Genomic DNA, 17,050 nt, shown 5'->3' on the forward strand with positions numbered 1-17,050 from the left:
GGCAGCTCCGGGCTGGAGGGCGACTCTGGCAGCTCCGGGCTGGAGGGCGACTCTGGCAGCTCCGGGCTGGAGGGCGACTCTGGCAGCTCCGGGCTGGAGGGCGACTCTGGCAGCTCCGGGCTGGAGGGCGACTCTGGCAGCTCCGGGCTGGAGGGCGACTCTGGCAGCTCCGGGCTGGAGGGCGACTCTGGCAGCTCCGGGCTGGAGGGCGACTCTGGCAGCTCCGGGCTGGAGGGCGACTCTGGCAGCTCCGGGCTGGAGGGCGACTCTGGCAGCTCCGGGCTGGAGGGCGACTCTGGCAGCTCCGGGCTGGAGGGAGACTCTGGCAGCTCCGGGCTGGAGGGAGACTCTGGAGGGAGGAGACACAGAGACAGCCTGGTGCGTGGGGCTTCCACAGGCCCCACCAGGCTGGGGAGACCTACAGGAGGCCTGGTGCATAGAGGAGGCAGCGGATAGACCGGGCTGGGGGGAGCACTGGAGCCCATGGGGCGCAGCCTTAGTACCACTCCTCCAGACTGAATGCCCACTTTAGCCCTGCCCCTCCAGAGTGCAGGCACAGGTCGAACCGGGCTGTGGGGGAGCACTGGAGATCTGGTGCTTATCGCTGGCACCTCTCCATTTGGCTCAATGCCCACTGTAGCCCGGCACGGGCGGAGTGCAGGCATAGGACAAACTAAACTGTCCCAGCGCCCCGGAGAAACAGTACGCAGAGCCGGCGCAGGATACCCTGGGCCAAAACGGGGCACCGGAGACCAAACACGCTGGGCTGGCACAATCCGCCCTGGCTGGATGCCTACTCTCGCATGGCACTTGCGGGGGGCTGGCATATAGCGCTCCGGGCTATGAGCGCGCACTGGCGACACTGTGCGCTTCACCGCATAACACGGTGCCTGACCAGTGCTACGCTGCTTCCGGTAAGCACGGGGAGTTGGCACAGGTCTATCGCCTGACTCCGCCAATCTCCCCCTGTGCCCCCCCAAAAAAATTAATTGGGGGCTGCCTCTCGTGCCTGCTGCGCTGCCTTACCTCATATCGCCGCCTCTCCGCTTTCGCCGCCTTCAGTTCTGCTTTCGGGCGACGATATTCCCCAGCCTGTCTCCAGGGTCCCTTACAGTTCAATATCTCCTCCCAAGTCCAGGAGTCCTGAAACCTCTGCTCCTCCTTACCACGCTGCTTGGTCCGTTGGTGGTGGGTAGTTCTGTCACGATCTTCTTCATCTGATGAACAGGATAGATCAGACCAAAACGCAGCATGGTAAGTGTCCATGACAATTTATTAGAACTGAACACTAAATACAAAATAACAAAAGTGAAACAACGAAAATCGAAACAGTCCTGAAAGGTGAAGACAACACAAAACAGGAATCAACTACCCACAAACACCAGGTGGGAAAAGGTTACCTAAGTATGGTTCTCAATCAGAGACAACGATAGACAGTTGCCTCCGATTGGGAACCATACCAGGCCAAACACATAGAATGAAAAACATAGAATGCCCACCCCAACTCACACCCTGAACAAACCAAAATAGAGACATAAAAAAGGAACTAAGGTCAGGACGTGACACACACCCACATTCACACATACAGTACACACACACATGGTTTACATGTGTTTGATGCCATTCCACTGCCTCTGTCCGGCAATTATTATGAGCCATCCTTCCCTCAGCAGCCTCCTGTTATACAAATATACGAGCAGTCACATACGCTCACTATAAATTATAACCACACAATTATAAATATTTTCCACTCTTTTGCTGTAAATTCAGACTCTCATCCTTTTCCCCTCAGAAACATACAACTCTGTGACACGTAATGGTGTAAACAGGCTGTACACTTTACCATAATTACTATCAGAGACAGTTCTAACAAGCGTAAAAAGAGACCAGCTCAGACACCAGAGCCACATTTCTGCTCTCTCCCTCACTCTCTCTCTATCCATCTCTCTCTAGCAGTCTCTCTCTAGACGTCTCTCTCTATCCATCTATCCGTCTTTCTCTATCCGTCTCTCTCTATCCGTCTCTCTCTGTTGTTCTCTATCCGTCTCTCTCTATCAGTCTCTCTCTGTTGTTCTCTATCCGTCTCTCTCTATCAGTCTCTCTCTGTTGTTCTCTATCCGTCTCTCTCTATCCGTCTCTCTCTGTTGTTCTCTATCCGTCTCTCTCTGTTGTTCTCTATCCGTCTCTCTCTATCCGTCTCTCTCTATCCGTCTCTCTCTATCCGTCTCTCTCTGTTGTTCTCTATCCATCTCTCTCTATCCGTCTCTATCAGTCTCTCTCTGTTGTTCTCTATCCATCTCTCTCTATCAGTCTCTCTCTGTTGTTCTCTATCCATCTCTCTCTATCCGTCTCTCTCTAGCCGTCTCTCTCTGTTGTTCTCTATCCATCTCTCTCTATCCGTCTCTCTCTAGCCGTCTCTCTCTGTTGTTCTCTATCCATCTCTCTCTATCCGTCTCTCTCTATCAGTCTCTCTCTATCAGTCTCTCTCTATCAGTCTCTCTCTGTTGTTCTCTATCCATCTCTCTCTATCAGTCGCTCTCTGTTGTTCTCTATCCATCTCTCTCTATCCATCTCTCTCTGTTGTTCTCTATCCGTCTCTCTCTATCCGTCTCTCTCTGTTGTTCTCTATCCGTCTCTCTCTATCCGTCTCTCTCTATCCGTCTCTCTCTGTTGTTCTCTATCCATCTCTCTCTATCCGTCTCTATCAGTCTCTCTCTGTTGTTCTCTATCCATCTCTCTCTATCAGTCTCTCTCTGTTGTTCTCTATCCATCTCTCTCTATCCGTCTCTCTCTATCCGTCTCTCTCTGTTGTTCTCTATCCATCTCTCTCTAGCCGTCTCTCTCTGTTGTTCTCTATCCATCTCTCTGTCCGTCTTTCTCTATCCGTCTCTCTCTGTTGTTCTCTATCCATCTCTCTCTATCAGTCTCTCTCTGTTGTTCTCTATCCGTCTCTCTCTATCCGTCTCTCTCTGTTGTTCTCTATCCGTCTCTCTCTATCAGTCTCTCTCTGTTGTTCTCTATCCGTCTCTCTCTGTTGTTCTCTATCCGTCTCTCTCTATCCGTCTCTCTCTGTTGTTCTCTATCCGTCTCTCTCTGTTGTTCTCTATCCGTCTCTCTCTGTTGTTCTCTATCCGTCTCTCTCACACACGCACACACACATGCACGTACGCAGTCATTCTTAGAGAGGCTAGAATAACCCACTGTGTGATTCCTATCTCTGAAAGTAAATGATATTCTTTGAGTATCTCCTCTTTTTCTATGGTCAGGTAGAAAATGAGACCAGCTTCCCTTCTGGTTTCCCGTCATTGATTAACCAGATATGTCTGATAGCGGCAGATTAAAAAAGTGGGTTATTCAATTTCTAAAGTGCTAGTCTTTTTTCTGATGAGAATGAGAATGGAAGAGTAAGTGACAGAACTTTTACCAGATGAATAAGGTGATTTGGTTTTAAATACAGAAAGTTCATTTTTTCCCATTTTGCCCTACATGTAGCTTTTGGTGTCTTCCACGTGGAAGACAAATCTGTTGGATGTTTGTACATTGTGGAATGATTTTGCTGACTATGAGAACCCTAACTCCCTCCATACAGCACATACCATACAAAATACACCCCCCATCAGCCCCCTCTTTCTCCAATACACCACCTCTCAACCTATCCCTCTCTCTATATTTCCTTCCCTCCCCACCCTCTCTCTCTCTCATCCCCCTGTCTGCCCCACCCATCCCTCCCCTCTCTCCACTCCTCCCACCTCTCCCCACCCTCTCTCTCTCTCGGGCCAGACATGAGGCCTGTCCAGAGCTGAGTGGTCACTAAGCGCAGTAGAGCCTGGGCAACTGTGATGTCATCAGGATTCCACGAGGCTCTAGACGATGGCTGTCTCCGGGCATAATTTATCCAGGGAGAGGGGGGGTTGGTGTGTGTGTGTCAAATCAAATCATATCAAATGTTATTTGTCACATGTGTCGAATACATCAATTGTAGACCTTACAGTGAAATGCTTACTTACAAGCCCTTAACCAACAATGCAGTATTAAGAAAATACAACAAAAAAAAGTAAGAGATAAGAAAAACAAATAATTAAAGAGCACCAGTAAATAACAATAGCGGGGCTATAGACAGTGGGTACCGGTACAGAGTCAATGTGCGGGGGCACCGGTGTCGAGGTAATTGAGGTAATATGTACATGCAGGTAGGGTTATTAAAGTGACTATGCATAGATAATAACTGAGAGTAGCAGCAGTGTAGAAGGGGGGGGGGGGGGCAATGCAAATAGTCTGGGTAGCCATTTGATCAGCTGTTCAGGAGTCTTATGGCTTGGGGGTAGAAGCTGTTTAGAAGTCTTTTTGGACCTGTGAGGAGGGCTATTAATCACAAGCCAAACAGCCTCACTCAACCACTCACTCTCTGATTCTTTCTCTGTCTCACAGATTCACACTCTCGCGAATGGAAACCAACTCAATGGAGAGGGCTCTGACTGCAGTGCTGGAGGTGAGGGAGGGCCAAGACAGCCCGTATGAAAGCTAGATGATGTCCTCACTCACTTTATCATCCCTACCTATCTAATACCACAGACACAGAGTCTATCAGGTCTTCTCCTTGGGCATGACAGTAAGACATGCCATGGGTCAGTTTCTGATTGCTGCCGAGTACCTATGGGGCCCTCATGGATGAGACACAGGGTTGGGGAGTGAACTATATACTTACTATAGTAGGGTTGCAGTCACACCTGCTTTGATAAGACGGAATTGTAAATAAAAATGACAGAAATGTCTCCCTTGTATCAGTCTCAGGGGCTCAGCGGTGGCGGAGGTGTGGTGTGAATGCTAACGCAGCTCCATCTGTGTGCCATCCAGAAAACAATCCATGCTAATGCCTCCACAGACAGGAGTCCAGTTAGCCCAATCAGCCAGGGGAATCATCTGGAGTGGCGAGGTGAGGGCTCCGGGAGCCAAGGGGGCCTGATTGCAGGCTGATTTACAGGCTGCATGGGGATAATGGCTGGGGAGGTCATGGCTCTGATGGAGTGGGCTCTGGCTGCAGTGCTGGATGTGAGGGAGGGCCAAGACACTAGCTCTGGGCACAACACACACACCTGTAGGAGTGGCGGTAGGGGAAGGATGTGTGCTGTGGCGTTCCAGGGTTGACCTGACCAGTTCACTACTGCTATATGACCTATGCATGCCCCTGGGTTTGACCCTCTAGTTACATCACAAAAGATAAAGCAAAACAAGCCAGCAAGCTACTTCCTAACCCGGCCGCAAACAACCAGTAAAAAGGGAAACTGCTATTGGGCCCTACAGTGTGGTTTGTAAATAGACAGAAAAGAGTGAGGCTCGCAGCAATAAAGAAGGTTTTCAAATGCTAAGGAGGGAGGGGAGTTTCTATAGAGCATCCCTTTGATGTTCCTGAGTCCACCTTGCATCTGAGAGGGGAGAGGAAGGGCCCGACAAGGAAGAGCGGCCTCTTCAAAGTGACCCTGTGGCCCTTTGTGGGTTTGGTGACCAGCCAAGGGGTGGGACAAGGGATATCCATGACTGGAGGCCATCTGAGGTTATCTCCATGGTAACACAAAGACATGGATCTAACGCAGACATCTCACTGGCTGGCTGTCCCCGCAGTCACTTTTGGACAGACGGAGAGATATCTAGTTGAATCCAAATAACCCCATTGATGTAGGCCAGAGAGGGATATTACTAATAGAACTCTGGTTGGGGTGGATGATGGTATTTTTTTTATTTTTTTATTTCACCTTTATTTAACCAGGTAGGCTAGTTGAGAACAAGTTCTCATTTGCAACTGCGACCTGGCCAAGATAAAGCATAGCAGTGTGAACAGACAACAACACAGAGTTACACATGGAGTAAACAATAAACAAGTCAATAACATGGTAGAAAAAAAGAGAATCTATATTCAATGTGTGCAAAAGGCATGAGGTAGGCAATAAATCGAATAATTACAATTTAGCAGATTAACACTGGAGTGATAAATCATCAGATGATCATGTGCAAGTAGAGATACTGGTGTGCAAAAGAGCAGAAAAGTAAATAAATAAAAGCAGTATGGGGGGTGAGGTAGGTAAATTGGGTGGGCTATATACCGATGGACTATGTACAGCTGCAGCGATCGGTTAGCTGCTCGGATAGCAGATGTTTAAAGTTGTTGAGGGAGATAAGTCTTCAACTTCAGAGATTTTTGCATTTCGTTCCAGTCGCAGGCAGCAGAGAACTGGAAGGAAAGGCGTCCAAATGAGGTTTTGGCTTTAGGGATGATCAGTGAGATACACCTGCTGGAGCGCGTGCTACGGGTGGGTGTAGCCATCGTGACCAGTGAACTGAGATAAGGCGGCACTTTACCTAGCATAGCCTTGTAGATGACCTGGAGCCTGTGGGTCTGACGACGAATATGTAGCGAGGGCCAGCCGACTACAGCATACAGGTTGCAGTGGTGGGTGGTATAAGGTGCTTTAGTAACAAAACGGATGGCACTGTGATAAACTGCATCCAGTTTGCTGAGTAGAGTATTGGAAGCTATTTTGTAGATGACATCGCCGAAGTCGAGGATCGGTAGGATAGTCAGTTTTACTAGGGTTAGTTTGGCGGCGTGAGTGAAGGAGGCTTTGTTGCGAAATAGAAAGCCGACTCTAGATTTGATTTTGGGTTGGAGATGTTTGATATGAGTCTGGAAGGAGAGTTTGCAGTCTAGCCAGACACCTAGTTACTTATAGATGTCCACATATTCTAGGTCGGAACCGTCCAGGGTGGTGATGCTAGTCGGGCGTGCGGGTGCAGGCAGCGAACGGTTGAAAAGCATGCATTTGGTTTTACTAGCGTTTAAGAGCAGTTGGAGGCCACAGAAAGGAGTGTTGTATGGCATTGAAGCTCGTTTGGAGGTTAGATAGCACAGTGTCCAAGGAAGGGCCAGAAGTATACAGAATGGTGTCGTCTGCGTAGAGGTGGATCAGGGAATCGCCCGCAGCAAGAGCAACATCATTGATATATACAGAGAAAAGAGTCGGCACGAGAATTGAACCCTGTGGTACCCCCATTGAGACTGCCAGAGGACCGGACAACATGCCCTCCGATTTGACACACTGAACTCTGTCTGCAAAGTAGTTGGTGAACCAGGCAAGGTAGTCATTAGAAAAACCGAGGCTACTGAGTCTGCCGATAAGAATATGGTCCATCTCTCTCTCTCTCTATCTCTCTCTCTCTCTCTCAGCAATCAATCACTCTCAGCAATCAATCACATCCACATGGCTGTGTTGGGGGGAAGTTATAAAAGGAGGATATAGAACAAGTTCCTCAATCTAACCTAGGGTCAGATGTCAGATTGGATCTCAGATGATATTGAATGATCAGTTTATCAGTTACCTTTTTACTCCAAATTTACAGTATATGTTAAACGTGGGTGAACTGAGCAGCAAGTCATTGAGTCTATTTTAGGATGCCGGCAACACCTGCTAGTGAGACCAAATGCTCACTGGACAGTTTGATAAGGATTTAGGTCAAATGATGACTACTACGTGCTGTCTACGTATTTTAGCCCGTTTGAAGACATGATTCATGAATGTAAAAATAACGAGTTTGCTGTTTCAGGTGTTGTATTTCCCCCATTCCACTCTCTTTCGGAACAAGTGGGCAACCTAACCAGGCAACACACACCCTAGGAGGAGAGAGAGCGGTACAGAGGGGGTTGAGAGGGGTTGTAGGGAGTTTTGGGGGTGCATGGGACTGAGTGGGTCTATTTAGCCCCCAGCAGTACGCCCCTCGCCCCTCCACACCCCCTCCTTCTCCTCTACTAACCCTCTCCTCTCCTCCCCCTGGCTTTGTGCGCCCTGAGCCCACTCCTCCCCCTTTTGTCACCCGGCCATTCCGCTTTGGTTAGCACACACAATGGCCGCTCAGTGCTCAGCCTCCTGACACTGCATTCTGCCTGTGCACCGGGGTGCGGGCAAGGGGAGGGGGGGGGTTACAGCAACAGCACACCCCATGTGACTAAATGCCATCAATTATGCCGCCATAACCATCCAACTTCAGCCCTCATGCCCCATCACATTTCCACACAGATGGGCCATAAAACAAGTGCCATTAGGCCAGAGCATGGCACGGGGCACAACAAAAAGCTCAACTCAGCTAGCCAAACTAACAGGTGTCTCCTATGGCTGGCTATCTGCATGGGTTTGTGTTGTTGTTGTTATAGCCAGCTAGCGTCTCAGACAGAACATGTGCCCATTGCCTAGCTACCTGTGTGTTCCCCTCATTTTATATACACTATTGGGCACATATCCCAAATGGAATTTTAAGACCTGGCGTCAAAACATTTCTCTCTGAAAATTAATCCCCAACTTTCTCCACTGAGTGTAAAATTGGGACAATTAAAATGGACTTTAGACATATTTATGAAATATGTCCCTTGTATAATGTTCCTGTAGGTTTACCTCAATGATGTCACGTCAAGTTACACCACTGTTTCCGTATCACAAGCACTTGTTACATTGTGATTCAAACAAGTGTTTTTGGCATGATGTACCCCTTACCAAATATTCCCCTGAGTGATTATTTATAGCCATTGTGTAAAAACTGCAAACCACATAACTGTTGAATGTTGTAAATGATCATTTGAATAAAAGTTTGTGTGTTTGTGCGTGTGTGTGTGTGTGCATGCGTGTGTGCGTGTGTGTGTGTGTGTGTGTGTGTGTGTGTGTGTGTAAAAAGGTCTAAGAGGGGTCAGTTTGAGTTTCAAAGCCCCTGCTTGTTCACCCATATTTCACACCATGGTGACATCTTAAAGCCTAGCCAGGCCCGGTTGCTTCGCCATCTCTTTCACTTTCTGGGGTGAAAAGGGGAATAGGGAAGTGGGGGGTGTCGAAATATATGCAAATAGACCCCAGAGGGGATCCGAATTTTATGGGTCTAGAATTTAATTCAGCCAACCTGAATAATCAAATGTGGGAACAAAAAAATACACCCACCTTCCCACCCTCCAACTCCCAAACTCTCTACCTCCAGCTCCCACCCTCACCTCAGGCCCAATCTCCCTTCCCTCCTGCCAAGTTCCTCACATATGAGGAGCTCAGTACATCCAAACTCTCATTAGGATCTCCTTACTAGCCAGAAAGAGGGAAGGAAAGGGAGGCACGGGCGGGGAGGAGAGGGAGAGAGGGGTGGGAGCTGGCGTACAGGATCAGGCAGAACATGCGGCTCCTGATTACGACACCATTTTCTCAGCAGGCCGCCCAGCTTCATCCTGGGCCTGTGAATATGGAGTGCAGGCCCAGCCAATCGCCTCAGTGCTGCCTCTCGTTGCTGCTCGCCTAATGGCAGAATTAGGGCCGTTTAAAGTGATTTCGTCAGCCTTCGTGGTTTTTCTTTCGAAAAGAAGATTTCCTTCTTCCAAATAGCTGTATTGTAGTGTGGGGGGTCTGGCGTGCATGGGGAGGGAGTGAAAAGTTCTCCATGACTGAACATTACAACAGGTGGGGAATAGACAGAACGCTGCATATGATGATCAACGGGAATATCATGACTTGATATGATTTACATGTGTTTAAGTTGTGAGGCTGAAATCCAAACACAGGGTTCAAGGTAATAAAACACAATGTACCGTAAATGAATAATGTGATTAATTGAACCACTGGGTTACCCTGTGAAAATCTGCTCAAAAATAAGGAATGTTTCAGTACTGTAAGGACCACTGTCATACATACCTGTCCTACCTACAGTACACATCTGATTAAGTTACTGTATTATTAGCTATAGGCTAAACAGTCCTGAGCTGCAACATCAGATTGTATAGAGGACAGGCATGTTTAGGGTTAATCGGTTGTTAGCAGTCACTTCTTATAGATGAGTATTGACACCAACCCATAAAGGTTACTTTATGGGACAGCTAGAAAGACCTGCCATACAAATACTGTAAACTCCTTCCCTCTCTGTCTAACTACATTACAGATCGTCTAAACAATGTGATATTACACTGTCCCATATCAAAAAGCAGCAGTTAGAAATGTCTTCCCCATGCTGTTTGACGGTGTCCCCCTCCAAACCTCAGAACACCCCAATCCTTCAGCTCTACGGCCTGGACACAAGTGCTGCAGGTGCATGGGAGAGAATGGAGAGGAGAGGGAAGAGGGAAGAGGAGAAAGGAGAAAGAGAGGGGTGAAGGGTGGGAAACAGAATGGTCAGAGGGGAGATGAGAGGAGAGGGAGCCCCCCCCTACACCTCTTCCCTCCTCCTTTACCCTCTCCCTTTAACCCCTCCCCATACCTCCCTGCTGCCACACGTGACAGAGTGTGAACTGTGAGTGGTGCCGCCTGGCGCTACCAACCCTTCCTGGGCGCAGGGCGGGCAAGCATGAATAGGGGGAGGGCGGCCTATGTGGCAAGGAGCCCCTTTCTTCCCAGCCACCAGAGGATCAGTAATGACAGTGTGGCTGCAGCTGTGCACCTCACCACGCTCCCAACACAAACCCCCCTACCCCTGGTCCTGCCTCACACACACCACTCAACAACCGTGAACCCCCCTGACCCCAGACCACCATGATAGGATCATTGTGTCATCAGAGTTAATGTCATGATAGGAGAGTAAGTCCGTTTTTGAATTGGCAGGAATTTAGATGGCCTTGACCCTAGCTATGGTTTGGGAGTTAGAACGAGAAGTCCACCAAAGCCAATGTCAGAGCCTGAGTGGGCCTGTACAACTCACCTGTCAGGTAGTAGGGTACTCCAGGGTTGCTGCTGACCTGGAGAGGGTTTCTCTGGGTGGGGTGGAGGATTTCCTATGATTATCTTCAAACATACATCTCCAATGGGGTTGGCATGGCTACCTGTAAACGGATTACACAATATCCTGTTAATGTAGCAATAAACACAACGTTTCATGAAGGAAAAAAAGGATGTATGCACAAAGGCTAGACGTCATTGCCAAGTCCACAACCTCAAAAGAGTACTAGGCCGAGGTAGACAGAAACACCACAGTTCATATGTGACCGAAAACTTTCAGGACAACATCTACCCTCTGCTAGCTTCCCTCACATCCACTCACCATCAAAGCCTCATCTGCAGCACTACTTATAAGCTGATATGGTGTTGTGGTTTTGATGAGTCAAATAATGAAGGAAGGCTTTTGCCTCTGGGGGTAGGAAAGCTGTAGGAGTCACAAATGCTTAGACACTATGGAGCCATAGAGGGAGCAGAAACTAGAAAGGGTAAAAACAAGATATTTAGTTTTGGTAAAGGATAACAAAGGTGGCTTACATGCTGACGACACCACCCGCGTTGCATGCGTGAGCCTTGCAAAATAAATGTACACGTAAATGTTATTCAATCATTTCATCCAAACTGCTTGTCTGCGTAGCCAGGCGCTAAAATAGAACTTGGTTCTATTTTTGATGCTTGATGCACTGCAAGTCCCACCTCTCCCATCTCCTCATTAGTTTTCAGGAGCATATAGCCACGTGGGTGATTGAAAGATGAACTGAGGTCCACCCTCCAGTCCAGTTGGTGGTAATGCACCTTAAAGTTGGTTGCAAACCACCATATAAAGTCCACAGAAGAAGAAGAAGCCTGAAGGAGGAGAGATGACTAGAAACTAACTAGGTTTCCCCTTTTATCTGTGGATTAATTGTCGGAGTAGAGAACACATGATTTTGTTCTACAACGATCCATAAAAAAAAAGACAATGTGCATTCCATGTAGAAAACAACCCAATGGTATATCCCAGGACAAATGAGCTGGCAACAACAAGCTAGCTAGCTAAATGTCCATGACTGTTTCATGTGTTTCAACCTGTCCCCAAATGAATATAGTTGGTTCAGAGTTTGTTTTGATATTTCAACCTGCGTGTCCTGATCGCGTCTGGTGTGGATGGACAAAATCAACATGCTCGCGTGCCTGGTGTAGTCAGCATGTTAATTACATCTGCAAGTCAGGAACTCTGCCAGAAAAATGGTATTAGTCACCTGTATTCCCCATTACAACATACACACACACACCTGTCCTATGTCACTGGAGCCTCTCCCAGTGCAGAGGAGAACACACCCAGAGGGACCGGAATAACAGGCCACTGCAGCTGCAGCACATCGGACACTTGAGACGTGGTGGCACCGCACAGAGCAGATGTGTTAAAAGGCCCTAGCTAACATCTCTTTATCTCCATCTATAATCTTCGTCCATTTCACTACCATCAACTTCTCCTCCTCCACAGCTACTGTTTACAGGTCTGACAAGTCGGGCGGGAATGGCGTCTAGACTGGCGAAAGTGGACTTTTTTTTCAAAGGAAAGTCCACGGCTGAACACAGAGGAGTTATGCGAGCAAGGAGGAAAAGCGAGGAGAGAGGGATTCCAATTTACATGACAACTTAGGAAAAATGCTTTTTTAATACTCATTCAGCCCCTAAATCACCCTGCTCCCCCGCTCTTTCCCTTCTTTAGCCTGGGCTATTAAATCACCATCTTGACCCCTGACCTAGGGCCTAGGCCATAAAGAGCCCCCCGCAGGTCATAGGCCTGAGTGTAGCGTTTGAATATGAAATGGCTGGCCTCCGTTGGGCATGGTAACAGCCCCATGCTCTGAGACTACTGAGACACGGGCTGGTCCCCAGGAGAGAGGTTCTCCCGCAGATCAGATCAGCTCAGTAGCCCTGGGGCACAGGCACTCTCCCTCTCTCTCTGTCATCCCTTATCTCTCTCTCTATTGCTCTCTCTCCCCCTCGCTCAGTAGTGGATTTACTTGGACTTGAGAGGGAGAGAAGGGTGGGGAGCGGGGCGAGAGCGAGGAGAAAAGGAGGGGGGCATTTGAATAAGAAACTAGAGGCGTTTGGTGTTAACATGACAAAGGAGCCCGCCACTCCCCTGATTGGTGTCACAGCTCAGGCACTAAAGCCATGCAGGCCCCCTGGGAGGCCCCCTGGGTGGGGTGAGATGGGGAGCACTGGCATGTTTATACGTCTGAGGTGTGATATTGGGGAGGACAAGCTTACGGTTAAACTAGATGAACTGCACACAGCTCCTAAATAGAGAGAAGAGTGAGCATTTCTTGAAGGACCAAAAAGTTAAATACAGGCTGCCAAGATTTTTATAAGGAAGAAAAAACAGCCTCCTACTTAACAGATTTTTTCCCCCATTACTTTTTTCCTCAAATGGAAAGAAAGCAGACTACACTTCATCGCTTTGACAGGTGAGGCCTCCAGGCCAAGCCCACATTAACGCACTCATGGCAGCCTTGAAGAAAGAGGAGCCAAGGAAGGTGATAGGAAGATCTAATGCACCATAAACACTCCAGAGTGGCTGAGCTGCGCTTTGGCTTTCCTTATCTTCTGTCTTATACTCGCCATCTTCCTTCATGTCTCTTGTCTCCTGCTCCCCACCTGTGGGCCCTCGGCCCTGGATGTCCATAGCAGGCCTCCCTTCAAGTCCCTGCTGCATGCTAATGGCCCCTGAGGTGTGAAGTGCAGATTGGCCCTTGGTGGATGACGGCCTCTGGACTCCAACCGGGCTGTCAGCTACTGTGTAGGTTTCAGCTACTGCAGGTGGAACCACAGGGACCCTGTCCTCCAATGGGTCTACCATGCCTTTGTCTCAGAACTAATGACCAGGGACAGGAGTTTTTCCTGATCTCAAATGACCTTGCCTGGGGGGAAAAACTCTGGACCCTAATCATTGCCTAAAGCTATGGCCCAGAGTTTTTCTGGTTATATCGCATAGTCAAGAAAAACTCATGGACCATAACAAGGACAGTACATAGATAAGTGAAGAGGGATCATACAAGATAGAAACCCTGTGGTGGAGGGCGATTTCACAGCTCAATAACTTGAGGCTATTTACTTACAATCTATATTATTATCCGTCCCCATGAGACTGGCTGTATGCATTTTGTAACCGAGATGGAGGAGATGGACAGGGCTCTAGTGCAGATGAACTGAACCAGCCTCGGGAGAGACAGTCGCCTAATGACACGGTCCTAGAAACAAGTGAGAGAAGACAAAAGGGAGTAGGTGGAGAGAAGGAGAGAGGTCACAGCTCCCTCCAGACAAAGCCTGGGCAGAATGAGGCTCATCTGGGTAGCACTGCCTAACTCTCCAGGGCGGGAGGGAGAGAGCACTGACTAACTCACCATGGCAACTAATCAATAGGTGACAGAGTCAGTCAGAACTGAACCGCGGCTGAGGTTGTCCCACCTCCCCCCACGTCCCCAGGGTAACCAAGCTCCCCTCCTCCGTAGAACAGGGCAGGAGGGGACCCCCATAAACCCCTCACAGATCAGGGAGGGAACTTTATCCCCCACTGCACAGGAGTTAGTGTGGTGTTTGTGGAGGGGGTCTATGTGTGATGTATGTGTGTATATATATGTTTGTGGGGGGGAGGGGGGCTTTGTATGTGTATGGGTTGTGTGGGGGGGATTTGAGTGTGTGTTTGCACACGTGTGTGTGTGGGAGGGTGTTGAATGGAGAGGCGGCATGGGTATTGAGTTTGAGACAGGTTACAGCCAGGAGCTTAATGAACACAGATCGTGACAATACGAATACGATCAGGAGCCATCTGATGGGTCTACGGCACCGTGCGCCAATTGTGTGTCTGTCAATCTGTGTTCCTTCTCACTGTCCCCCAACCACCACTAATCAATATCTGTGGCCTAGATGAGAGGCCTAATCTGCCCCTTGCGTCGCCCCCTACCTCCATCAACCCCCGCGCCCCAATCGCTGCATTGTAACTGTATCGTCCCTATAGAATCCCGTAATCAGATCGATGTCACTGGACATATCGCATATGTACCTCGGGCCTAACTCACACACACACACACACACACACACTTGGCCCTGTTTTCTAGGCTCTCAAGACAGGGTCAACCAGGGTCAGAGTAAATACTACCGCTCTTTCCGAATTAGGTGAAATCATGGTACATGCTCCAGTGTTCGTAGACAATGTGAAATAGGACATATTAGGTCACGCACAATAGGTCTGGTCAAAAAGAGTATGACATAGTTGCCACCCATAGCATTGAATGAAAGGGACGCCAACGAGCATTTGGCGTCCCTTGAAAAACAAATATTAAATAATAGCCAATCAGTGTTGAGCTTAACTGAGTGAGCTCAACTGTGAATGGTCCTGGCGCACTAACAAAAAAGTGTCAAGGGAAGCCAGTTTGGATATGGATTCACACAATCACATCAAAAGCCAAACGTCATTGACAGAAACAACTTAAATTCTTGCATCTTGTTGTGTTGTTATCCTCTGGTGGCTAGCTAACTGGCTAAAATTGTCTCTTTCCTGGATGGAGATAGGGATTTGCACTTCAAATCAAATTTTATTGGTCACATACACATGGTTAGCAGATGTTAATGCGAGTGTAGCGAAATGCTTGCGCTTCTAGTTACGACAATGCAGTAATAACCAACGAGTCATCTAACCTAACAATTTCACAACAACTACCTTATACGCAAGTGTAAAGGGATGAAGAATATGTACATAAAAATATATGAATGAGTGATGGTACAGAACGGCATAGGCAAGATGCAGTAGATGGTATAGAGTACAGTATATACATATGAGATGAGTAATGTAGGGTATGTAAACATATAAAAGTGGCATTGTTTAAAGTGGCTAGTGATACATGTGTTACATAAAGATGGCAAGATGCAGTAGATGGTATAGAGTACAGTATACACATATGAGATGAGTAATGTAGGGTATGTAAACATTATATTAAGTGGCATTGTTTAAAGTGGCTAGTGATACATGTGTTACATAAAGATGGCAAGATGCAGTAGATGGTATAGAGTACAGTATATACATATGAGATGAGTAATGTAGGGTATGTAAACATTATATAAGTGGCATTGTTTAAAGTGGCTAGTGATACCTTTTTTACATAAATTTTTCCATTATTAAAGTGGCTGGAGTTGAGTCAGTATGTTGGCAGCAGCCACTCAATGTCAGTGGTGGCTGTTTAACAGTCTGATGGCCTTGTGATAGAAGCTGTTTTCAGTCTCTCGGTCCCTGCTTTGATGCACCTGTACTGACCTCGCCTTCTGGATGATAGCGGGGTGAACAGGCAGTGGCTCGGGTGGTTGTTGTCCTTGATGATCTTTATGGCCTTCCTGTGACATCGGGTGATGTAGGTGTCCTGGAGGGCAGGTAGTTTGCCCCCGGTGATGCGTTGTCCAGACCTCACTACTCTCTGGAGAGCCTTGCGGTTGTGGGCGGAGCAGTTGCCGTACCAGGCGGTGATACAGCCCGACAGGATGCTCTCGATTGTGCATCTGTAAAAGTTTGTGAGTGCTTTTGGTGACTTTCTTCGAATTTCTTCAGCCTCCTGAGGTTGAAGAGGCGCTGTCTGTGTGGGTGTCTGTGTGGGTGGACCAATTCAGTTTGTTCGTGATGTGTACACAGAGGAACTTAAAATGTACTACCCTCTCCACTACTGTCCCGTCGATGTGGATAGGGGGGTGCTCCCTCTGCTGTTTCCTGAAGTCCTTGTGGTTTTACTTAATTCTCCGTTCTGGCCAATGACTATAATGGTGATTCTGATCCAACCATTAAATTCATACATTGTGCCCCTGACCTGAGAGGACCGAAGTTCAATATGTAGCTAGTTGTAGTCGGCCAACGTTAACAAGCTGGCTAATTGTTGCCCAGGAAAGGAAGCTAGGCTAGCGAGCGAGCATTTTAGCCAGGTAACCTAAGACCACAACTAAAAGTGTGTACTGTATGACAGAGTGATAGACCGTTTTGGCAACATGAAAGAGAAGAAGATGGCATTGGTGTTTTTGATGGCATTGGAGTCAACATGTTTTTTTCGACTTACACCCCCCCTCCCCCCACACACACACACACACACAAACACAGAAATCAATACCTTGGACAGCCACATGATATTTAGTTTACGTTGATTGGACTAAATATTTGTTGGTATCTTTAGTTGTCACTGTATTAGACTTAGCATAGGTGATTAGATTATGTTGAAATGTTGAAGTTGAAATGGTGCTGGAATAGTGGAGGCAGCTCCTGTTTTCTTTGCAACTTGCGGTAACTCTCCGGTGTTCTAAATCAA

At 47.9% G+C, this 17,050-nt stretch overlaps 1 long non-coding RNA gene across 3 annotated transcripts in view; it reads right to left on the bottom strand.

The window, feature by feature from the left end:
• The window catches only part of LOC129858034 (uncharacterized), a 55,936-nt gene that overhangs the window by 13,232 nt on the left and 25,654 nt on the right, over positions 1-17,050 (bottom strand). For all 3 annotated transcript variants that reach the window (XR_008759979.1, XR_008759978.1, XR_008759977.1), the window contains one exon: positions 10,705-10,825. This is a non-coding gene — a long non-coding RNA (uncharacterized LOC129858034). The remainder of the gene's footprint in view (positions 1-10,704; positions 10,826-17,050) is intronic.

This window comes from Salvelinus fontinalis, chromosome 6 (genome assembly GCF_029448725.1).
Source record: "Salvelinus fontinalis isolate EN_2023a chromosome 6, ASM2944872v1, whole genome shotgun sequence".
Taxonomy (NCBI): domain Eukaryota; kingdom Metazoa; phylum Chordata; class Actinopteri; order Salmoniformes; family Salmonidae; genus Salvelinus; species Salvelinus fontinalis.